Source organism: Eurosta solidaginis, chromosome 1, assembly GCF_040869045.1.
Source record: "Eurosta solidaginis isolate ZX-2024a chromosome 1, ASM4086904v1, whole genome shotgun sequence".
Classification (NCBI taxonomy): Eukaryota; Metazoa; Arthropoda; class Insecta; order Diptera; family Tephritidae; genus Eurosta; species Eurosta solidaginis.
The window spans coordinates 246018239-246044728 of record NC_090319.1 but is presented as its reverse complement, the minus strand read 5'-3'; the positions used below and the strand labels follow the sequence as shown (position 1 = coordinate 246044728).

The following is a 26490-nucleotide window of genomic DNA, read 5'->3' as shown; positions in this document are numbered from 1 at the left end:
CCGGCTTTCTCGGAGGTGCCAAAGGGACATAGCAGAAAGACTCCGGCTTTTCCCGAGAAGATGAGTGATGTGGTAAAGCACTCACTGACTATGGCGCTGGTTGATCGTAGCAGTCCTTTGGGACAGATGACTACTGAAAGGTGGAGATCGGTAGAAAGGGAGCTTATTAGCTTAATGCTTAAAATGATGCGGGAACAACCAAGTAAGCTCCTTCCAACCTTTGATTCGTGGGGTGATATAATGGTGTAGCGTGCGACAACATCGCGAGCTTGCGGGGGCTGGAGGAAGTGGTTCCAAACCTCCAAAGGCAAGACACGAACGCGCGGTTTGAGGTGGTGGATAAAGCGCAATTCCCCACGGTACCAAAAGTTAAGGTATTGATACCATGCGTGATAAAGTCGGAGGATACACTACGCCTCTTGCAGAATCAGAATCCGAACATACCGACACAGGATTGGAAGGTACTTACTGTATCTCGGCCTACGGAGGAAGGTCAGTTCTACATCTTCCAAACAAAAAATCAGGCGGAGGATATATTGTACATGCAGCTTGGAAAAATATTCTTTGGTACAGGCAAAATTTATTGCGACTCAGGAAAAGAAGTCCCGAGGATAAAAATCCTAACACGCTAGAAGTGGGCGAAATCGAAAAGGACCTCAAAAGCCTAAGAGAAAAAATACAGGTGGAGGTAGCCGACGTCACCACAAAGGTGTTAGAAGAGTACCAACAGCCAAATAGTGCTGCGAGTCGCACAGAGGTACACCCGGCACAACAGTTACGAGAGGCTGAAGGGGGCCTCGAATACTCTAAAACAAAAGGGCAAGGGGAGGACGACGACGTGACGACGAAGGTGCTGGAGTAGGACAAACAGCCCAAAGGTGCTGCGAGCTCTACAGATAAACCTCCAACACTGTAAAGTGGCGTCGAGCAAACTCCTCCTAACCCTTGGGGAGTGTTCGTTTCACGTGGCGCTAATCCGGGAGCCGTGGCTCTCATCGGGAGGAAAGGTTTCTGGACTTAGCGCCCGCGGATTTGGCGTTCACTACACGTAAACGGAAGGACGGGTGCGAGCTGTAGTAATGGTAAGGAAACAGCTGATTTCATAGTGGTGGCCGTTGAGCAAAGGAATACGCAGGCATTTATCCTGGCATCCTGCTACATGGCCCATGCTGTGGTGGTTCCACCGATGGAGTGCAAGCGGCTAGTACAGGACGAAGGGCGCAAAGGGCGATTGGTCATAGCGCAGATGCAAATGCGCACCACAATGCGCGGGGAGGAGCAGATACGAACGAGAGGGGCAATCTCTATTTTGTTACATCCTGCAAACCAATTTGCAGATAGCGAACAGGGGAAATGTCCCTACGTACATTGGTCCAACATCCAGCAATGTTTTGGATATTACACTGAGCTCCGAACGTGATATATCAAAGTATGATTGGATGGTTCTTGATAGACCATCCTTCTCCGACCATGCGTATATCAGCTTCAGCATCCCCCTAAAGAGGGTAGAGAAGGGAGGAACCTTTAGAAACCTTAGGTCAAGAAACTGGACTAAATTCCAGAAACAGGTAGAAACAAAAATGGGACAACCCAAAGAAGTTGCCAATGTGGAGGAACTGGAGGAGTCTAATGAATTCCTAACAAGTACGCTGATGACTGCGTATAACAAAGCTTTCCTCTAAGAAGATTCGGAGGAAAAGCAAAGCCGCCATGGTGGAGCAATGAGCTAAGTCTTCTAAGAAGACAGGTAAAAGAAACGTTTAAGCTAGCAAAGACCGCGGAAAGCGGAGCGAGTCGGGACGATTACCGGGATCTACTGAGGATCTACAAGCGTGAAATTTCCAGAGCGAGGAGAATCTCATGGAAAAGTTTCTGTACGGAAAAAGAGTGCTCCAGCGAAACAGCACGGTTGAAAAAAGTCCTAGCAAGGGGAAACATAGTCCAGGTACTAATAAAGAAAGAGAACGGGGAATGGTCACGTAATAGTGAGAACTCCCTTGAAGTGCTTCTCCATCGGGAGATGGTTTAGAAGAGCCAGCAGACAGCACTCACACTTCGATCACGGAGCGGGTAGTGCCGGGCTTGGTGACCGATACCAAGCTCGAATGGACAGTGAAGACGTTTTCTAAGTTTGAATCGCCGGGCCCAAATGGTATATGCCATGCTAGTAGAGCGGTCGTGGAAAGGCTTAAAATAATATTCGATGGGTGCATAAGACTGGATCATGTACCGCACTTTTGGAGAACTGCTCGTGTAGCTTTCCTCTCAATGGCGGGGAAGATCGGTCACGTGTACCCCAAAGACTATAGACCCATTAGGTTAAGTTGGGTGGTAGCTGGAAAGCTCACTTGGGCAAAACGAATTTCCGTTGTGATACCACATACAACAAAAATAACGGTGACTTAGATCTAGCCACTTAGAGAATAGTTGGGTAGCAACGATAAAGCTCCGAATTATACCGATATCAACTTTGGATAAATCCTCTTGACAGTTACCCGGGATATCACTATGGCCCGGGACCCAGATAATCTTAATTGTAAAATAATTCGATGCAATCGCAAGCGAGGTCAGCCACTCCCCGACCACCCTCGATCGCATTGTAGTTGAGCTCAAGGCCTTGATAGCCGTTTGGCTATCAGAGTAGATGTTATACAGTAACATTTTGGAGGTGCTCGCCGTATCCAGTGCTTTCCACCAGACCAGCACCCCATATAGCAGAATCGGTTTGACCACCATCTCATAAAGCCAGTGTACTACTCCTGGCGAGAGTCCCCATCTCTTTCCGATAGCCCCTCTGCAGCAGTACAAGGCAACCGCGGCCTTCCTGGCCCTATATTCCAAATTGGGTCTCCAGGACAGTTTCTTGTCCAAAACAATCCCCAAATATTTAACCCCATCAGAAAGTACCAACGGGACCCCTCCATCGAGGGAGATCTGAAATCGGGCATCTTATGCCTCCTTGTAAAAAAACCAATTCGGTTTTTCCCGGGTTGACCAATCCATATGATTTAGCCCACCCAGCCCACAGTATCCAGGTAGCCCTGCAGAACATCGCGCAGGGTGCCCAGAAATTTGCCTCTGACTAGGATAGCGAGGTCATCTGCATAGGCAACTACCCGGCAACCATTGGCTTCCAGCTCCACAAGAAGCTCGTTGACTACCACAACCCAGAGCAGAGGAGATAAGACACCCCCTGTGGCGTGCCCCTGCACACCTTCCTCTCAATTATGGTCCCTCTGTAATCCGCTGCGACAATTCTGCCGCATAGAAGTTTTCTAATAAATTCAACCAGAGCCGCCTCGACTCCTAAACCCACCAGAGCTCTTTCGATTGCCCCCGGTAAGACATTTTTAAAAGCCCCCTCGGTTTCTAGAAAGGCACCCAGAGCAAACTCTTTGTGTTCTAGGGACCACTCTATTTGCTTTACAATCGAATGGAGGGCCCTTTCCGTCGATCTGCCCCTGCATTACACATGCTGTGAAGCCGACAGTAACTCCCGAGATATCCTTTCCCGTAGGTACAGATCAATCAACCGCTCAAACGTCTTAAGAAAAAACGACGAGAGATTGATTGGTCTGAAATCCTTAGGCGACACATGAGAGCTTCTGCCGGCCTTTGGAATGACCCATTAGCTTAACATCATTTCTGATCAAAACCTTTGAGAGGCTGATAGATGTGTACATAAAGTCCAACGTGGTTGAAAAGCTGCTCTCCACAACACAACATGCGTACACCAAAAACAAGTCGGTAGACACCGCATTGCATAGGGTGGTAATATGCATAGAGAAAGCCCTGGAATATAAGGAATATGCCTTAGGGGTCTTCTTAGACATTGCCGGGGCTTTCAATAATGTTTCTAAATGGGCGATTATGGATGGTCTTAATTACATTAAAGTACATCCAGCCTTAAGCAGATGGATCGCCTGCATGTTAAATTGCAGAAAGATTACATCACAATGGGGGTTGTACGACGCCACGAAATCAGAGGACAGGGGCACGCCGCAGGGAGGGGTGCTATCACCTCTGCTGTGGACGCTGGTCATCAACCAACTGTTCAGGCGATTCGATGATGGACCCGTAAAATTTACGGATTACGCAGATTACGTTGCAATTGTCATAAGTGGAAAGTGCCTTGCAACGATTAGCTCTTTGATGGATCGGGCGCTTCGGGATATTCATAGCTGGGCATTAAATGTCAGGTTGAAAGTCAACGCAGAGAAGATGGATATGACCTTGTTTACAAAGAAGTACAAGGTCCCAAATTGGTTCAGGCCTAAGTTAGGAGGAGTGACCCTACAGGGGAGACCTTGCACAAAATATCTAGGAATCATCCTAGACAGTAAGCTGTCATGGAAGCTCAAAGTGGAGGAGAGGGCGAAGAAGGCTTCAACGGCACTTTATGCATGTAAAAGGATGCTGGGGTGTACGTGCGGCTTATCGCCTTCTCTTTCTCATTGGGGTTCTTGTTGGTGGAAAGCCACACAAAAAATAACGTACCTCAAAAAATTAGGGTGGTATGCAGGCTAGAGATATACGCCGCCGATGTTTGTCCTTTTTCGCACGCCGCCGCCGAATGTCAAAAATATCGGCGCGTCGACGGCGGCGTCCGGCGCGTTACTATATTTTCTACTCGTTTAAGACTGTTTAGGCCATTTATTGTTCATGTCGCAAATTGGTCGGATATGGTCGAAAGTGGTATCAACGGATGCGCATCACTGCCAGTTATAAGAAACTAATTGCTAAATTTAACTCTTTCTAATAGTTCAATATTTATTTTAAAAAAGAGGCCTTTTCGATGTCAGCTTAACACGGACTTTGCATCACCCAATTGGCTAAGTTATTAAAACAAAACATTAAAAAAAAAGTTATATAATAAATTTATGTGCTCACTTTGCATATTTTTTTCAAAAAATTAATAATGAACAATGAATTCAAAAAAAATAGCCAAAGGCGAACATGTTTTCAAATTGTCCTCAAGTTGTTTAAAAAAGCAAAATACCCAAAAAAGGTGCCGATTTAAAAAAAAAGTTTATATTCCGATTGGATGAAAGAATAAGCAAAATCAGTGATGCAAAATCCTTTAGTAGGTTCTAGGGACATAAACACTCATTTGAAATGATTCTTACCTCATACTTAAGTTGACAATAGAAGGGTTTGAAAATCACTTGGCCTTATATTCAAACATCTGTTGTTTATTTGCGAAACTATACAAAGCGTCTGAAATGTTAATTTTGATTTTCACACTTCATCCTTCAACACCCAAGTCTCCCGGTTTGACATAAAGTTGGCGGTACTATCCAAACTAGTCCCTTGGAGTGAATCGCATTGATTATAGCCTATCAACCAAGTTTAAATATCACCAACACGTTACGGATCCTTTTACAAATGTGAATACGTAGGCACATATACATATTTACCAGGTGAGGCTTTGTCCTTCGCAACAACACTGACAGTTGTGGAGCAAAAGCTTTCCCAAGGCAGTGGAACTAATGACCGTGTGTGATATTACCCTAACGTAGTGGGCAGACGAACTAGTCTGAAAACTGAAGCTACGCGGTCATCCATAATGAGCTCTTATACTCGTATCATAAGGCCGGAAAACAACAGTTAACATCTTTCAAAATCGGTCGATTTTCATTATAAAATATCGTTTTGATTTAACGAAGACTATTGAAATCAATGATGTGAGCACAAACGTCTGCAAACTTTGGTCTGCATTTTAAAAATTTTATCCAAGGCCCTTGTAAAATTTTAATTATGTAGATGCGCCGAGGATTATACGCAATGGCATCCACTTACGTTTCAAGGTGTTTCTCCGGTGTAGCTCGGCAGCATATCGCGACAAAAGCATCCGTTAGGAAGTCTTCGGAGCTACACCTAGAGCTTCTAGGAAAGAGACGTCGACGAAGGTATGAGTTGGAAGTCGCAGTCCTATAGCTTCTGTGGTGGCATATGGTGTGAAGGTCAGGAGGCGTGGTAGCAACTGGTGGTCGGAATTGCTACTGTTCGCACATCGGGAATTGTAGCTCTTAAAAACAGCCGAAAAACTGGAGGCGCCCTGTGCCACGAGAGTCATGAGTATTAATAGACCATTAATAGCAACCGTAAGTCGCCTTTGTGCGTGACCGACAAATAGCCACAAATGATTTAAAGAAATTGTGCTCGCGACGATTATTAGGAAACTACACTTTGCGCGAGATATACAGAGAAAAGTGTGGGCTATTTGGTGTATCTCTATTTCTTTTCAGCAGACGCAGCAGCACCAATTCCAAAGACCGGGGTTAGGTTCGAAGCCTCTCTGGAGTAAGTGAACGAGGGACGATCCCTCCGCAAGGAGCTACTCCTGAAAATGTTTGAACAGTCTGCGAGATCGTGAGGCAAAATCCCCGGATCTTTGCGAAATGGCCAACATGTTGATTTCCTTAAATACATACAAACAAAACTTTTCCTAAATACTATTTTTTTAAATAGAAAAATCAAGGAAGAACACCGGCGTACGCCGGCGCGCCGCCTACGCCGCCGCCGCCGGTATATAATAGAGCCTACGCCGCCGCCGCCGATAAATGGATCGGCGTAAACCTCTAATGCAGACTATCAATGCTTAGCATTGCGGGAGCCCTGAAAACAACCCCGGCGGCTGCACTGTATGCCATTCTGCACATTCCACCTGTAGACCTGGTAGCAGAGAACATAGCGTTAACAACTGCAACCAGGCTCGTTGCCTCTAGGCAGCTTGAGTACCGACCATACGGTCATAGTAGTGTAGCGTCATCAATTGCAAGACTACCTGATTCCCTATCTGTGCTTCGAGGGCGATCTTAAGGCCACAATAGAGGTGGACGGCGCAAGGGTGCTCAAATGGTGGACGAGGCGATACATGTGTACACAGATCGTTCCAAAGTAGTGGTAGGAGTAGGGTCTGCGGTATACTGTGCTAATCCGGAAATAAGCAGATCCTATATAATCTCGCATATCACAGCATCTAAATGCGTGTTAGAGTGTAAACAGCCCTTGGAGAGAATCGGGACAGGGAAGAGCATACATCTATATTGGGTCGCAGGGCATATGGGAATAGATGGGAATGAAAAGGCGGATGAACTAGCTAAAAAGGGCGGATCCTTTGAAGCTTGCTCCGTAGACGCCCCAATTAGACTGGGCAAGGCTAAGCGAAGGCGAGAGGTACACATGATCGACCAAGCGTGAAAGGCGTTATTTCAAGCGCGGGGCTGTAAAGTGTCGAAGATTATGTATAGGTCTTACAACCTTAGACTAACAAAGTTGCTTCTATCATTAAAAAGAGAGGGCTGTAGACGCATGACGGGTATTCTGACAGAACACTGCCTTCTGGCGTCACATACCTTGAAATTAGGCTTGGTCAGTGATAGCAGATGTAGGAGTTGCGGGCTGGAGGAGTAAACGATCGACACGTTTTGTGCTCATGCCCTGCGCTTGACAGACTAAGACTCCAGCTATTAGAAGTGATACAACTGTCAGATTTAGAAGCAGCAATTGGCTTACGTCCTAGGAAGCTTCTAGTATTTGCCAAGAGGGCGGAGTTATTTTATAACATAGGTCTTAGTTTTGTATGGTTTTTCAGTTTCACGGACTCATTCAGTCTATGTGAGGTCCTCATGGACCGGCCAGTTCAACCTAACCTAACAGAAATAATAGATTTTTTAATGTTGAAATGTGAATCTAAGATGTCAAATATGCTAGAGTGATACCTCTATGACACCAGTGACGTAGATAAGGGGGGATCTAGGGGAAACTCCACGAACGAAATCTTTAAAAAGATTGAACCTGACTCGATGGGTTTCGAAACATGAGACCGTCAACGATTGTTATGAGTTATTTCCTTTCGTTTACGAAACTCTAAATGAAATGAGAACCTCGGAAAAAGACGCAAAAAATTAAAAAACACCATGGATTTTGAATTTTTAATATGTTTACATATTATCAATGTAATTTTTCAACTTTCGTTGCCTTTGCGTCGCGAATTGCAAAAGGTTAATTTAGATCTGATTCAAGCCATGGATCTCGCCAGAGATTTGCTCGAGGAAGTAAAGAAGAGTTGTGCAAAGAAGACGCTTTTTCTGAAATTTACGAAGCTTCGAAAAAAATTGCTGCAACTATTGACATTGAGATTCAACACAAAAGAATAGCGCGTAGACAAAAAACCGGGCAAATCCTGAAGTTCAAAGTACAAAAGATTATTTTCGTGTAGCAGTGTTCAATCCTTTCCTAGATTCTTACATCATGGATCTTGGAGAAAGATTCACTTAACATGAAAATATACTAGAAGGATTTTCGGCTCTTTTTAAGCATGATTTGAATGAAATTGAAAAAGTAGCTGATAAATACATCAAGACAGTCGAGCTTTATCAGGAATTTCTCACTGTGGGGCCCCTGCTGTTTTTGTCGGATTAGAAGTGTGGAACAGATATTTGATTAGTAGAGGCGATATCAAACCTGGAAACTCTTTTGATGCGCTTGATCATTGTCCAGAAAAATGTTCCTAACATCAACGTACTGCTGAGGATATTAGCTTACTTTACCGAACGCACTTTCTCACGTTTGAAACGGATAAGGACGATTTTGAGAAACAGGATAAATGAGGTAAATAATTATAGTTGCTTTAAAATCTATGAATTTTATTCTAAAATTAAAAATTCATTTTTATATTGTAGAACCCCTTTAATGGATTGGCTGCTCTGGCTATTCATCATAACAGCTGATGAAGTCATAGATAAGTAATGGAAAAGATCCCGAAAACTTGATTTCTTTCTTTAATTATAGAAAGACTTTTTCGCATATTGAGGGCAGCCAAGTAAAAAAATGTATCCCTATTTGTTGTTTGTTTTTATACCATATAGTAAGTGATTCTCATAATTGGAAAAAATAACCAATACAAATAACTTAAAAGTAAAAAAAAATTCAAATTAAATCCCCCCATCACAAAAAGCTATCTACGCCGCTGTATGACACTACTTTATTTTTTCTGTATTTTTCCTGTATTTTCTTTTATATATTTTGTCTCCCTCCCTCCCAATACGACTTCAGTATTGGTGTAAGTGTGTAGGTAAACTATTTCAAAAAACTAACGAAATACAACAAAAATACAACCCTAGTTCATTAAAAACAAACGATCCAGTTTTTATTTCGATAGGCTTTTTTGACATTCGGCAATTTTCCTATATTTTTTCTGACAAATGAGAATTTTGTTTTAAGTTTGAAAATTTTTTGCTTAAAAACACAATTAAAATCAACTTTCTTGTGAAAAAAGTGAACCATCAGAGACCGAAATAATTTTTCCGTGTTATTTGCATTGTTTTTATTGTTAAAAATGTTAATGAAAAAATAAAATTTAAAACATAAACAAAAACATGTCAAACTTACTAACTTTTGGCGAATAATGGTCTCGCTTTCTCATGGTAGAAAACGTTTTTGTACTTTGAAGTTCCAATAAAGTTTCGACAGTTTTTCTAGCTTGGAATCCAAGACAAAATAAAGAAGTGTCATACAGGCATGAGAGTATGACGCAATAAAACCAGACAGGTGAAGTCATTAGTGTAACTATAGAAATTTGACGGCCCTCATAGTCCGGTCATGAATTTTTAAGTAGTAGAGTGGGAAAATTTTTGGTACTATTTTGCTACTTTTTTAATACCTTAATAATGTACTGTGCAGAAACAAATCAGACTCGATATAAGATAAAACAAACTAGAAAAACCAGAGGGGGAGAAAATAAGAGAGGAAAAAGGGTTAGCCAGCGCATAGATAGGTGGATAGATAGAGAAAGTTGGAACCTTGCCTGTCGGGTTTGATCAGCCGGCTATTTCATGTTTGTGTAAACTTTTCCAGGGTCAGCGATACCATTTTAATATAAAGTTCTGATGAGCAACACATTTCTTTTTTGGCAATTGAATTTCTATAAGCTTTGTTTTTTAAAGCATCGTTCGGTAAAACGGACGGCAGCCTCCTTTTTCTGCTCAATGAGCCTACCTCTTAACGCTTTGTGTACATAGATAAATGTTTGGTCTTGGGACTGTGTACCGCCAATCCCGAGTTTTCGTATTAAAAGCCCCCCAAATACTCATCCGCAATTTCATGCCATTATTCCAGATCGTCAATCATTTCATTGACGTCAAAAGTCTGTTTCCATAATGTGGACAGAGGGATAATCTGAAGATCCATTGGCTAAAACTTTTCTATTTACACTTAGGAAAAGGAAATAGCACCCTGCAACAAAAGGAAGTTCAGACCACAGACGTTGTTTTTTTGGACGAAACTTCATATATCAGAAATGAGTTAATGTATTTTTTTTTGTATGATACTGAAAAATCAATGCTACAGATAGGTCAAGAAGCAACACTTAAATTTATGAAGTATTTATGAGTATTGTCAAATGCGACTCCATTTTGTTATAATGAATTCACCTGTCTTGTTTATTGCATCATGAGTGAGAGCTATAATTTTGACACAAACTGCGGAAGTGCTCATTTAACTCAAGCAGATATAAAATGCCTAGATGGATAAGATTGAACAATGAAGCTTACTTCGCTTAGCAAAAACGGACTGAGACTAAACCTATTAATAAACTGATCATAAAAATGATTCCAAGCCTTTATTTTTGACTGGATAGAGCGGGAAGATTAATGTGTTTCAGGCGACGGGTGTAAGGGGTAGATCATACAAGCAGTCCCGTTAAAAACCTCTTATTAAGAATTATTTTTGAACTGATTCGGTCCGATTAATCCGAATCTGGAACCGTGTCCCTATAACGGTCTAACAAATGTTACATTAATATTAAGTAAACTTTGAGACCTGTCAAGAAGATATGATGAGATCAAAGAAATGGGACTCGGTTGAAAACCGAGCAGATAAGTTTATGGATGAGTAAGGAATAATTTACTTTGTCAAACGCTTTGCTGCAATCAGTATATTAGACTCAGTTGGTCCCCATACAAAAAAAAAAGTTGCCAATGTCCGCCCCTAAATTTGAAGATTATGTTAGGAGGGTTTCGGAAAAAATTGTGTTAGCTGACCGAATCATGTGAAAACGACATCATAGCTTAATAGGACATTAAACGGAAATGTAAAGCTTCTCAAGGCCAAAATAATGGCATATAAATTTTAAAAATCGGACGTCAAATAACCAAGTTACAACGAGAAATCATTTTCGGCTGTATTTCGAAGGGTCAAAAAAAATAAAAAATAAATTTTCCGAAACCCTCTCAACATAATCTTCAAATTTAGGGGCGGACATTGGCACCTTTTTTTTTCGACCCAGTCTACAGTATATATTAACATGGGTCGGTTTGTATGGACGAAAGTTAACCTATATCGCGCCATCGATTTTTCGATAGGATTTGGGCTCAGGAAAAAAAGTTCCACTACGCATACCCAAACAAATAATTTTTGAGCCTGCAAAAAAAAAAATCGATTTTTCGACCAAAATTCTTCTAGATCTCCATAAAAGACATTTTTTTTTTTGAAAAAACTGCATTTACCAATTTTGCATTTGCCAATTGACACGAAAAAAATACATAAAAAATTATGTGGGGCCTTGAAAATGAAAAAATGCATAAAAAACCGTTGATATTTTGCAGGCTCAAAAATTATTTTTTTGGGTATGCGTAGTGGAACTTTTTTCCTGAACACAAATCCTATCGAAAAATCGATGACGCGATATAGATTAATAAATCGACCCAGTCTAGTATATGGTCAATATTTTAGTCTTTAATGTTACAGAAATACGTATATTTCTGTTCATATTTCCGAAGTATTGAACAAAAGCTGAATATTTTTTACTTATTCTGATGACTAACCTCAAGGGCTATATTTTATACCTATACACTTTTCTTCAATTTTTTGTTGTTTTCAAGATACAGCCAATTTTAAGTGGTCTTTAATGTTACCGTATTTGGAAGTGCGTTATATAGTAACGTCACACTTACGGAAAATTCAGCTCATCCTGCCAACTAAAAAACTTAAACAAAGCATTTTATTCAAGACCAAGGTTGAAAGAATTGGCAACTATTTTAACTTTTGGAAAAAAAATTTCCGGCAAGTCTACGATTCAAAGTATACGGGTCTTTAACGCTACACAGAAAAAGTCTTTAACGTTACCATTCGATCTCCTTGGAGAATATAGTGAATAAAAAGATATAAAACAAAGTAAAATAATAGTAAGCTTGAAAATTAAATATTTATTCAATTGAGTTCAATTCAACGTACATATCGCACACCTTGGTCTAAAAGGAGCTATGTCAAAAATTTTAAATATTGAAGTTATGCATAGCACTGGGTTACACGACTTAATACATATCGACCTGTATAGTCGATCAAGTAATACCTCCACTATCCACGGAGAAAAAGATACATGAAAAATAAAAATTACATTGACATATATACATAGGGAAAGCAGTCGGATTTTCGAGCATCGTGATTTTTTGAACTGATCGCTGTTTAGATCTAGTTGTGCAATGTTTTATGTTACCGAAAAAAAGCATGAAACAAACTAATTATATCCTTCACTAGACGTATCAAAAGTAACCATTTTTCCATCGCCTACTTGAATTTGATGCGATGAAGCGATGTTTCGAACATTTTTCGCATTTGCAAATACATGTAAAGTATCAATTAAAAGCTCTCACAAAGTCAACTGCATAGTTTACTAATTCATCTCGAGCCCTAATATGTTTTCGCACAATCATTTTTGAAGTTGCACCAATGCCATCCACACATCCTTTACCATGCGAGGTAGCAACATAATTCCACTATATTTTTAGACCGAATTTCTCCTTCAATTTTGGAACCATTGCAGCAATAAATACATTTTTAAATTGGGAAGACTCCAAATTTTCAACACCTTTACCGACTGTGGTAATCCTGTCAGCAGCTTGAACAAGTATGGAACGATTGTTTCCTTAGTGTGGACGAGACTGTCAGATACGAATACCTTCGACTTAAATAATTCGTTGTAATTAAATGCAGTAGTAAATAACGATAATTGACGCTGATTCCAATGAGCGGACTGGACTTCTCCCTGAGCTTGACATACACAATTTTCAGCGAAATCTACCTGCAACATACCTTCATCACCAAACCTTGATGCCCTGGTTCGAAGAAACATATTGAATGTGTCTGATTGTGCAGTTTTCATGAAGCTGTGTTTTAAGAATTTTCGGGATATCGTCGTAATATGTGCAATCAAATCTGATAACTGGCCAGCCTCTTCACATTTTTCAACACGTTTTCTGTCTGAATCTTTTTTCCAAATTACCCAACTAGCTTCGGTATCAAGCGCGATATTCCCAACTTCCCGATGCAGATTCTCGTTTGTTATACCCGTGCATTTGTCGCATCGTCCAAACCAACAGTTTTTGGTAGCATCATTGCACAAAAATCTCTGCACAAAACCGTCACTATAAAGTGGAATATTTTGAACTATCTTATGCAACGCAGCAATGGCTTCGATGAAATTCGAGTGATATGAACACATGCACATGTCGTGTGGTAAATCGTGTATCAATTTAGTATTTTTTGGGCGATGTCCACAAAAAAAAGTCAGGCTGCACCATTCTAAATGTGGAAAAAATTAACATATTAGATTAAGCACATGGGATGCGGGAGAGAATCACGTAGAAACAAATTGAGAGACCCACTTGATTTCATTTTTTTGCTGTTCAACAAATATCGCATATTATGCTTCTTTCATAGTGAGTTCCATATGTTTTGTTGGAAGTATTATCATCTTTCCAGTTTTTGGACATGGGTAGTGTTTGACATCCTTTGCTTTAGGTGATGTACGTGAAATATCATCACGATTCAAATATGCATGAATGTCATCGACTAATTCATAATTTTGGAAGTATTCTCTTTTATTTCGAGGCAGTTGTATGACATTTAATTAATCTCTTCGATTTTTTTCATTAAAATCATTAATCACTTTTACCAATACAGCTTTTTGTTTTCTGGGTGGAATAGGAAAAGCTTTCGTTGCCTTTAAAGCAGCCTTACCGAGAGTGCTTAAATTTGTATAGCTGTTGTTTATAGCTTCAGTTGGATTATTCCCTTGTGTTCCAGTTTTCTCTTTTCTGTCTCTGCATTTTTTAACTCGTTCACGTGTTGCTTTACGACGCTCTGCAATGACACGATCACGGCGTGTGGTGGACAACATTTATGTAGCTTTCGATGCCTCTCTTCGTTTCTTCATTAATGCAGCCATTTCTTGTATTCGCCATACTTGTTAATTTTTTTCAAATTAGCAATGTAAATCAATAATTTGTGCCCGGCTTTGCGGTTTCTAAAACGAAGTTTAAAATTTGGAGAAATCGGTCTTTAATGTTACATAAATTAAATTCCGAAAGGCGGTCAAACGATAGGGATTTTAATATCAAACACTATGTCTCTCTAAACTAGACTAAAGTCTATAGGAAAAAATACATTTTTGGTCGTTTCTCCGCTTTTAAATTTTTCACTATAAAACATTTTCGGTAATTTGGTCTTTAACGTTACACAGTTATAGAAGTAAAATTTAAAAACGATCAAACTCACAAAAACCGCGTCGAATCACATTGAGTTCTATTATACTTAATTTTTTAAGGCCTTTTCAATATAAAATACGAGCTCAGAGCATCGAACAATTAGTAAGACATTAATATATTTACTTTCTTCTTTGGATCGACTTTTTTTCCATATTGATAGCTCGCGAGACACAACTGAAATGAACGTGTCTCTTAAAATCCACATACATCGGATGTCTATAAGCTTTTGTTTTTAGATACTACCGAATGTATGTAATCCAAATATATTGGAATTGGAGCGTGATTCAAAGAAAAATTTTTTATCCCGCGTTCCATGTTCCCGCGTTTTTGACCATATATATATGTAGAGAGACCGCATACATGTTTTCTCTGAATCCATTTGATATCAATGTTGTGAATTCAAACTGAGTTGTTGTTGTTGTTGTTGTTGTAGCGATAAGGTTGCTCCCTGAAGGCTTTGGGGAGTGTTATCGATGTGATGGTCCTTTGCCGGATAAAGATCCGGTACGCTCCGATACCACAGCACCATTAAGGTGCTAGCCCGACCATCTCGGGAATGATTTATGTGGCCACATTAAACCTTCAGGCCATTCCCCCCTCCCCACCCCCAAGTTCCATGAGGAGCTTGTGGTCGCCAGAGCCTCGTCTGTTAGTGAAACAGGATTCGGCGCGGATAGGTGAGGTTGACAATTAGGTTTGGAGAAGCTATATATTGCGCTGGCAACCTGAAGGGTTGCGCTACACAGCCCCTTGAATCTGGTATTTTAGTCGCCTCTTACGACAGGCATACCTACCGCGGGTATATTCTGATCCCCTAACCCGCTGGGGCTTCAAACTGAGTCGTGATGGCTAATTTACCTTTAAGAAATCCGTGTTAGCAGCCGGCAATCAAAGTAGAAATAATGGCAGTAAACTGATCGCTAACGTAGGCTTTTAATACTTTGGGAATAGCAGAACGTTTTGCTTTACCAGATAGTTTTTAACAAAAGATGTGCTCCGACTCTTTTGGAAAGGTATGAGGAAGACTCTTTACAAGAAGTGAGAACATACCTTAAAGATATACTGAACGAGTCAAGTAGATGTAGCGAGAAAATTCTTTAAGAATACATGAAGCAATCCTATCAGGGCCGTATTCAAAACATTTTTTTTTACGGTTTTCAGATAAATGAATACTTATACAGGGCTTTTAATCGATCAATTAATTGTTTGTGTGCAACTTCACGAAAAAAATCCGATTTTTTCGGTAGCCACTATCGACTAGATCGGTGGTAGCGAATAGCGATTTTGTTTATATCCTACTACACTCAGAGAAAAAATCGTTCTAAAACGAACGAAACAAGTTCAAAATTAAGAACATTCGTTGACAAAAGTCTGTTAAGTATGTACGTTTTTTTCTTAACTTGTGACCGATGGGCTTGTTTTAAGAACAGTTTTTCCAAGCACACCGTTCGTATTTTATGACCAGTTTGGTATTGATGTGTGAACCTTCTGTGCTCATTTCAAGCACTACTTGGGCTTGATTTAAGATTTTTCGTTCTCACGCTTCGAGAACGATTTGGGGTCAATTTAAAATTTTTCGGTCTCAATTCAAGAACGGTTCGTGCTTGATCTTTGGTGGGAGGGGAAAGTATTTTTTTAAACATATTTATTTTTTATTAATAATAATTTTTTTGTCATAAATAAAAAATATTTATAACAAAAAAATTGGTACTAAAATTCAAAAGTTTAAGAAAAAATGTATAATAAGCATTTTCTCATACATTTCTCTAATTGAGAAATTATTCTTATTTGAAGATGTAATCTGCATATATACTTAAAACATTTCATAAAAAGTTTGAGAATTACCTGTGCATATGTGAATGGAACTGAACGAAAAATAAGAGTTAAAAAAAATAGAACATAAAAAAATTGTTTTAAAAAAATTCAGAGTTTGACGGTGATCGAACTCGCGCCACACGATCGCAAGCGCAACATCATAGCCGCTGGGCCACTACAACCGCTTCAAAGCTGGTGCCAAATGTGGTATTTAACATTGTAGTGCACACGAAATGTACCGTTTTTTCTTCTTGGGCTTAATTTAAGAACATCGTTCTCATTAATAGAACATTTGTTCATATTTTAATACCAGCCGTTCTCTTTTCAAGAAAATGGTGTCAGTTCAAGAACAAGGTTGTTGTTTTAAGAACACGTCGTTCGTTTTTCAAGAACAAAATAGTAAGAACATGAAAAGCTTGAATTGAGTCCGGTGGTGCTAGATTTCAGAACGGCGTTTTTCTCTGAGTGTAAGATCAACCGAAAAAAGCGGTATTCCCAATTAAAAAAAAGTGTATGGTAGCATTGCTTATCCAATCATAGGTCTCTCCCTCAGCCTATTTTTCCGAGAGGCCATCATCACATGTTTTTTGCAATAACTTTCATTTAAAGAAGTGTATTGAAATGAAATTCAACACGCTACTTCTTCTGACCGCGACAAATACTCCTGTAAAAAATTGGTATTGTTTCAAAATTAAATATAATTCTGTGATAATTCAATACTTTACAGGATATTTACGTCATTTATAAGGCTAAACTCCTAAAATTTTATATGTTCAACTTCGTAAGGTTGAATTCAGACTATATTTAACTATCCTAAAAAAACAAGTGGCGATGTTGTGATATTATTTATAACCATCTATAATTTTCCAAATAGAGTTGCCCTAGACGTGAATCACAAAATCAGTTGATTACCACGCCCACTTTCTATACAACAATGAAAAATGCACTTATAAAACACACATACAAATTCGAGATCCGTAACATGTACCACTTTTTCCCAAGTATTTGACGATGACAAAATGTATATTGATCATAAAAATACAAAAACTCAGCAATTTCACATATTAATTAATGAAGTGAGGACGACCAACCTCGCTGTTTCCCCAAACGCTTTCATATCCAGCCCAAAGTTTAAACAGATCCATTAAAGATCCATAAATCTACTTGACTGCCACTGGATCGAAAAATTAAACAGAGGAACAATTTAAAATGTTAACAAAAATTCGGCGAAAGACTTAAGGTTTCAAACCCGTGTCAATTTTTGTCAAAACGAAAAGGGCGACCTGGTATCCACCGTTCAATGAGTGCTGAAATTTTTAAGGGAATTCGTCTTCGTCATCTAGAACAGAGGCAGCGTTGAAGCACCCGGCGAAGGAGCATTGTACTTGTATCAAGGTGTGTTAAAATGACAAAAATAATTAGAATAAGTTTATTCGAAAAATAATGTTGTTTAAAAATAAACTTTTATTCGGCACACGTGCGAAATTCAGATTTTAAATTTCGATTTTCCCTTATACTATATAGCGTAGCGGGCTGCATCCTCCACACCGAAAATCCTGAGTTCAAATCCCGGACAAAGCAAAATGTCCCAGCAGTTATTTCTTATATTTTCTGTACAAATTTTTGTATAAACTTTTTTTTTAATTCTTCCTCCTTGGTAAGTTGAGGTGTAATATTTTAAGACATATTGGTATTGAAAATTAATAAGAGCCATTCGAAAATTAACGATTTCCCATGGCTAGACTTTGTCATTGCACTTCTAAGCAAAATAGTTTAAGCACCAGCGGGCGTGGCTACCAATGTGCGAAATATGAAATGAACACTCAAAAAAAAATTACTCAGAAGATAAATATTAGAGGGACTTTTTGCCATAGGCAAAGAAAATTTTCGTTCAATTTATTATTTGTATTTTTATAATAACGCATAAATAGATATTAAATAGGATTTTCTTTAATTTTCAGAAAAATTGGATTGTTTTGAGAAGTAATTCCTATGGCGAAAAATCATTCCCATTTTGGAAAAGAAATTTATACAGAGCTTCGATGGTTTCTTGGATAACTTTACTTGTCACTCTATGTAGAGATAACGGTTTTGTTCGATCCTGTAATTTGCTCTTGATGTGCTTTGGCCTTAAGCCAATTATAGAAAATTAATTAAAGACAAAAAATCCAAAACTAGAAAAACTCTTTTACTGACTAAAATTATATCTCCGATACCCCATCACTTATAGAAAGACCGACCACGCTATTATAATTGAGCTAGCAATTTTATTATGAGTTCATCCCAAAAAACCTCCAAAAGACAGAGGTGGGCGGAATCGGCATGTTTAGAGATCTATGAGAACATGTTTCAAGAAGAGTGCAGGTTAGATTAGATAGATTGAACAAGCCAGTCAAAAAATACCGCATATAGACTGAATTTGTACATAGTCTTGCCAGAATTTCTTTGGCCAAGCAATAGGAATAACTAAGTACCAACGACTTGCTGCTTCTTATAGCGGAAGCCTTAATCTAGAGAGCGCAGATACTAGCTGCTGTTAGTACAGCCTGTACTTCCTACATCTAGTTTTTTTGGCCAGACCTAATTTATATGCGTATGTTGGCAAAACATAAAATTCACCTAGACCCCATCTATATTCTGTCGACAAAAGCGGATTTATATAAGCGGTTTGGTCGCGTCTAAGCGAAAACGCGGCAATCTTACTGATTGTTATCTTATCAATGTCCTCTAACGGGAGTCTAAGGAAACTTGCTGTTTCAACAGGGGTGTACCATAATGAGAGGGGTGTTGGAAGCGTTGGTTCCACAATATAGTTGAAGATATGGATGGTGTCATAACGGGGCACATTGCAAGCACGACATACATTTTGTATGTCGGGGTTGATTCTGGATAAGTAAGAGCTTAACCTGTTACAGTACCCAGATCGAAGTTAAGCTAAAGTGACGCGCGTTTCCCTAGGGAGAGTGCGTTCCTCCTCTGCTAGTTTTGGGTATTGCTATTTAAGTACTGGATTCACCGGGAAATTCCCGGCATGCCCGGTGCAAGCCAATTATTGCTGAAAAGAAAACCAGACTTCGCAGGGTGCCTCGAGTCACTCTGGCTCGACTTCGTATTTATATTTCCAAAATGAGTATCTCCCCACATGACACTTACTCTTTTGCCTATTGTAAATGTAAGAGCAACGCCTCTAACACCAAACTCCCTAAGTGTCAGCTCCGTTGAAACAACCAGTTTCTTCGGACTTTCGTTAGAGCCTTTCTACGGTGTCTTTTGAATGAGGCGAGAAGTGTAATATTCTAAACTTTGCAGTCTCCCTGTTGGTTTCGTGCCTTTAATAACGAACAACTTACGTCCGTTTTTGCTCATCTAATCTGATTGGGACTCAACAGTAATAGCTTTGAGGTATAAATGTAAAAGTTTCCACTCTTTATAGTACTTGCTTGTAGTCCATCATGCTTTTGGATGAGTGCTATGTGAAATGTTTGCCTTAATGGTCGGCTGTATAGGCAATGTCATACAATACGACATAGTACTCAGCAGATTCCATTATTTCCGCACCCTAGCGCAAAACGATCTACCTCTTTTGTTGCTCGAAGCGGACAAGGGAGAATCTAGCCTATTCGCCGTAAGCTAACTTACACTACTGTGATCATATGGCCTAGACACAAGTTCACCCGCGGTCTAAATCGTGTGGCAGCTGATAACGGTATGTTTTCGGTAGCTCGGTCTGCACATGGGATGTAGAATTACATGCAGTGCTGCTGTCATCTCAACCTTCTTTCGTATGCATATACTGTGTCCTGGAGGTATTTAGTACTTTGAGCAGGAAAGATGTTTGGGGCTCATATGAAAATTCTTTCTACCTTTGCACATTGGCCGAAATCCATTTTTTTTTTTGGCATAAATTCACAATTTATATAACAATCAATCATTGAAATCATTAAATGTAAGCATAAGTGAAAATTTTTAAATTAGCTGTAACGATATTCACGCAGTAAGCTTGAAATTCATGTCAATGGTAAACTTTGTTTTGTAAAAAATATGTGCTGAATTTTGCAAGCTGTAAAAAATGCGATTAGTCTAGAACATTGTGAATTCATACAAGTGGCGAATGTTTGAAAAAAACGTTCACAATAGTAAACAGCCTGGATCACCTGTTCACTCGCTGTGCGATTACTTAAATCATTTGCAAGATCGCGGGTTCGAATCGAGCTCAAGGCCTAACAATAATTATTTTATCTTATTATTGTTATGATACATTTTTTTCTTAAATGAAAAAATTGTTTTTAAATTAGAATAGGACAAAGAAAACATTTAGACAACTGCCAAAGCTCGTTGTATAGATCCATTTCGGAAACTGCTAAATTCCTTCATCGGAAACGTTTAGGCGCCGCTGGTTTAACTATTCAGCTATCACAGCGGTTGTTTGTTTGCCTTCATTATTTCTACTTCTGTCCTGTTTCTTGCCAATTGATTTTCACAGCGCTATTCCAGAATCGCTGTGAAAATTGTACCTGTTCTAGGGCGATGATGCCATAGTGACATATTCATTGACTCTTTTCCCCGTGCACTGGGATGTACTAACAATTTCTTTTTTTTTATATATTGTCCTACTGACTTGTAAGATCGCGGGTTCGAATTTTTCAGATTTTTCACTTGTACGAATTCACAATGATCTAGAATGAAGCCGATATGAGTCGCAAAGGAATATGCGACTATAGCCAGTTTTGATACAAAGTATGGGTTGGAGTAAATAAAAAAAAATGTAAGGCGGGATAACCTCCGAAGAGATTTTAGGCTGAGCTTCTCTTCCAATTTGCGTCATGCTCCTGTTTTTTATTTTCTCCTACAAATTGTTGGGACGGGACCTATATGTTTTATGCCGACCCCAAACGGCATCTGCAAGGCAGATGAGTTTTGACTGAGAGGTTTTCATGTCAGAAATACACTCGGAGTGCTTGCCAAACACTGCCGAGGGGCAATCCCGTTAAGAATTTTGTTTTGAATTGAAAATACTTGTTTCTAAAATTTTGATGTTGCTTTTCCCGGGCGTGAATCCAGGATCTTCTGTGTGGTAGCCGGAGCACGGTACAATCACAGCACTAGGTCGCGGTCGGGTTGGAGTGATCCCTTTTATTCGAGCAGTCCCCATGGAGAGAACAATTATACCTGGTTTTCGGACTGGTGATCTTTATAGCCCTACGGGTAGTGTCGTATATATGGTTTTTCTACTCTCTCCTAAACCCTTGCTAATACTGTTCGGCAGGTCTCCTTTGAGTGCAACATCAGGGTAAAATTTTTTCCAGAAAAGAAAATGTTCTAAGTGTCTTTGCATAGTCCACAAGAAGGTCGACCCTGCAAACTAAGCCAACTATCGCGGAATTAGCCTTCTTCCTATGAAGCGGCTTCTTTAATCTGACGCTGGAGAAAATAATAGGTACAAGCCGAATAACTTAGCAGCTTTGGAACGATATTCTATAAAAGCGTGCAATTACTGGCGTATGCTGTTGACATTAATATCATTGGCCTGAACACACCCGCGGCGTAAGCTCTACTTATTCCACACTGGAAAATGAGGCGGAAAAGATGGGCTTGATGGCGAACGAGTACGAAACGAAATACTTACTGCCATCAAGGAAAGGGTCAATGAGTTTGTTTTTGTTAACCACGTCATTGTTGGCAGCCATAGTTTCGAAATAGTCAAGGACCTCATTTTTTTTATGAACCTGCATTAACACAAATAACAACGTGAGTTTAGAAATCCAAGGAATAATCATTCTTGCCATCAAATGATACTTCAACTGAGTAGGCAATTGAAAAGTAAAGCTCTCTCTCGGCAAACGAAGATCATGCTCTACAAGTCACTTGTCTTGCCCGTTCGGATATATGGTGCAGAAGCATGCACACTGAGAACATCTGATGAGGTTCAGGGAGTGCTGGAGGAGAAGTGAAGTTTTTAGTTTCCGCCCTCGTATTATTGATACCAGGCCAGAAAGCGTCTTTTGACATCCCTTCCGGCATTCTTTGAACGTGAATTAGTAGTTGATACTTGTATTAGTGACTGTTTAAGTGACTTAAACTATGAACATTTTTCGTTCGTTTGTTTCATTAGCCATTGAGTGTGCTTGTAATTCTCAAATGGTTAGTGAAATATTCTAAAGATATAGTTTAAAATTTTTATCCCAAAGCGGGGGTTTTTCAAAGCAAAATAAGGTGGCTCAACCCGCAGCCAATACCTTAGAGCCCCCAATGCTCGCCCCCAATGAATACATACAAGGTGTAACAGGCGCATAGCGACCTTCCTCTAAACAATAAAACAATATACAGTCCACTAAAAATATCAAAATAAAATAATGATAAAAAAACCGATTCGTCCGCCGAATCACCAAAGCTTAGACAGTGACAGTTGCTAGTACAACTTATTGAGACGCCATTTCAATCAGTTGCTTTGATAATAGTCTTCGCATAAATAAAAGAATAGAAAGCAGTGCGATTCGGGTAGAGTATTTCTCATTTTATTGCATATTTTTCGAATAATGTAAATGTACTTTTTTGCGACATTTTTCTTTGCCTGAAGAACCCACGTATCAAAGCACGAATGAAGCATAAGTAACAGGCCTTGGTGGAAACTGATTCCCCATCCCGTATTAGCAGGTGCAAACAATGAGGTTTTCTTAATTGTTAAATGAATTTGATTAACTTCGTGGAATTTTCGCCCTTTCATTTCTTTCTTCCTAATTTCGCCCATGACTGCTACGCTCAAAATTATAAATTATAGGAGAGAAGCAATAATAAGCGGAGGCCATTTTAATCGAATTTTTATACTAAGCCATTCTATTATAAAGAGACTGCACTATGCTATACTTTTTGCAAGTTTGTGACGCCCTTAAAATATGTTTTCTCCAATAAAATCGCAAAAGGAACGGCGGGCTTGGAAAAAGATTTTGCTGCCCAGAATATTTCCTATCTGAACCCGCCTTTGAAAACAAAGGAAGAGCGCAGCCCCATTTCGCTGGAAGGACCAGGTGGAAAAGTATTTAAGTTCCCCTGGTGTTATCAACAGGCGCCAGTTAGACCAGAGAAGCAGCGATAAACGCGATTTGTTATAGTGGTTTGTCAATCATACCATGTGTATTTCTGCCTCAAAAAGCTACTCAACTAATATACATATGTAAATACTTCTGCCTCAGCAGCTGCGCTTCCGAGTAAGTAGGCCCAGCCAATTTGTGGAAGAATTTAAAAAGCGGTACTTTCGCGAAGATTTATTGCGCCCAATTATTATTACGCACTCACTATAGAACACTGAGAAAAGATCATGGATAAGATTCGTATTCATATCATTTGTGTGAGTTTTTAATGGTATACATATGTATGTGTATAGTAAATATACTTAACCATGGTGGGATCACCAGGTGAAGTAAATAAAAAAAGACAGAAGATGTACGCTATCTGAAACGGTAGTGATGTATTTTCGACAGTCAGAAGAGGGTAAAATTTTTACCCGCTTTGAAGAAATAGGAGTAGAAAAATAAATACCTTGCTACGAAAGCCATTTCAGAAGTTGCTGTTGTTAGCATATCAGTGCAAAATTGCATTCAAAGGACCAGTGCGAGTTAACATTACTTTTAGGATCGAATAAAAATAAAAAATTCAATTTGGCCACTTTAACTGATCTCAATTTCAACTGCAGTTGAAACTTCCATTGAAAAACCGGACATAAAAGAAACATGTGTTATTCATATAAAGTACATACATATGTACGTCAGTTATTTAGTTGTACTTGTCTGCCTTTGGCGGAACTGAAATGGGTTTCGGGTTCGATGAAAAGTTTTACAGTCACACTTGGAAGTGATCGTGATAGTCTTAAATGTGTTTCTCATCTTAATGTTCTGATTTTTAGGGTAAACAGCAACAGTGAGTTACAATTTTTTTTTAAATTTTGAATACCACTGTTTAGCCGAAGTTTTTTCAAAATTAATACGACAATTTTGGAGTTCTTGTAGGAATGAGAAAAACATTCTTCGAAAGTCTTAACTAGTACTGTACAGGGCAAAATCCTTGGTTGAATATGACGTGATGCAAATAGTTTGTTTTAGCAAAGTCCTTTTTCAATTTTTTTGGGAACAAATTAAACATATCGCTCACTAACCACAAAAGAGTCACAACTTTAAATTTTACAAAATCGGTTTTTTTCGATAAACCAATTCACAGTACATATCTTTAACTGCCCCTTAAATTTCGTTGTCATTATTTTCTCCTTTAACTGGAAAATTACCGTTATGCCAGTTTTGGTGTTGATTGCATCGCTTGCGCTCTATCAACTAAAGAGTACTATTTTTAGTTGTGTCAATGTGCTTAAGAACAAGTGAACAGTTTTTTTACGCATAAAGTGTATTATTTTAAATTTTGACTATCTTGTTGCAAAAAACTTTTAACTTTGTTGTGTATTAATTAAAATTGTGTCTTTTTATACGTAAAGAGTGAGTAAAGTTGCTTTTATTATTGTGAAATGTGCCTTTTTTGATGAAATAATTGTGAATGTACGAGTAGTAAGTTTTCTTAGATATAGTCATAATTCAAAATTGCTATATATTTTGTTCGTAAACAAATAATTACAATAAAATTTCGTAAATTTATTTTTTAATGAAGGTATCCTTCTTTGTAAAACTGGATTTCAGTATAACATTACAGACGTTTTCACATAAACCGTTTTTCTGCTCTCCTGAACATTTACGTTTTTTCAAGTTGTGACTCTTTTATAGTTAGTGTGCGATATGTATATGTGACCCGGTCTATGGAAAGGTGGCTATGACTCAAAAAAAAAAAAAACAACAATAGCTGTTTACAGCTGTTTCTCGCAAAAAAAAAAAACAGCTGTTAACGGCAATTTCTTTTTTCAGTCCTAAGCCACCTTTTCATAGACCGGGTCACCTATAATAATAATATCAAAAGTATGGAACTATTAGTTTAGCACGGCCTTACTTATGGAAGAGAACACCAAAGATACCCTAATTGATGAATTTCTGTAATTAAATCCAGTAAAGGTACATCGATACTCACCTAATAGTTTATGTAAAAAAAGTACTAAAAGTGGCATATTTTACCTAATAGTTTATGTAAAAAAGTACTAAAAGTGGCATATTTTACTCCTGAAAAATGCAAAAAGCAACACTTTTTCGGGGTCAACATTGGTGATAGCAGATAGCCGAAGGACAGAACAAAGAAGAATTTAGAGCGAGACAATTAACGGCTTAGTTCACCTGGTTATTCCACCATGTACTTAACCTACTTTTCACATTTCAGTTTGTAACTTAACGGCATTGCAAGGTATTTTCAACGATTTTTTTGCACTTGTGTGCTTAGGTTAAACGGGACACAAGTTATGCCCGGCCATACTTATTCTTAAGATTAATTATGTAATAATGCAATTATTTACATACTATGTGAAAATATTTGAAGATAAGTTTTTGTGTATTTACGTACAATCATTTTTATTTTAACTGATTAACTGAGTTTACACTTTAAAATACTTTTTGTTTTGGTAGATACATATTCAGATTATAGCTGAATAAACTAATTTTGCTTTGTTTTTCGATCGCACTAAATATTTATGTATTTGCCATTTCTTTATCCACGAAAATATTTAATAATCGGAAAACTTTATTGTGACCATCGTAAAACTTTCCCGTATTTCTTCACTTTCATAAAATCACGGCTATTCTATCCAATCGCACTGGACGCACTAAAGCGCTACTTTACATTCACTTTTGCCATTCCTCGTCAAACGGAAAGCACAACAAAAACAAACTGAAATGGCGTTGTGGGGAGTGGCTTTTGTATGGCAGTTGCCATCCATCATCTGTGATCCACTGAGGCAAGCATGAATTGCCGGACATGCGCACTGCCGCCATGTTTCCATTCACCATTGAGGGAGGAGTTTACCTTGAACCGCATCAAAGGGCGCCGACTATAAGCAACTCAGTTCATACAAACAATTGCATAGAAATAACTCTCCGCTTCAGTGATTGGCTCGTTTTCTTGTTTACTCCACACATTTTCACTTCGGCTTTTTTTATTTATGTAGCTTTGTCGCACGATTTAGTGTGTTGTTCTGTAGTCATACCGT

At 38.8% G+C, this 26490-nt stretch overlaps 1 protein-coding gene across 2 annotated transcripts in view; it reads right to left on the bottom strand.

Moving 5' to 3' along the window:
• The window catches only part of pb (proboscipedia), a 548713-nt gene extending 522643 nt beyond the window's left edge, over nucleotides 1-26070 (bottom strand). For both annotated transcript variants that reach the window (XM_067760267.1, XM_067760268.1), the window contains exon 1: nucleotides 25848-26070. The gene's annotated coding sequence lies outside the window, so the exon portion shown is untranslated. The remainder of the gene's footprint in view (nucleotides 1-25847) is intronic.
• Between the last annotated feature and the right edge of the window lie 420 nt (nucleotides 26071-26490).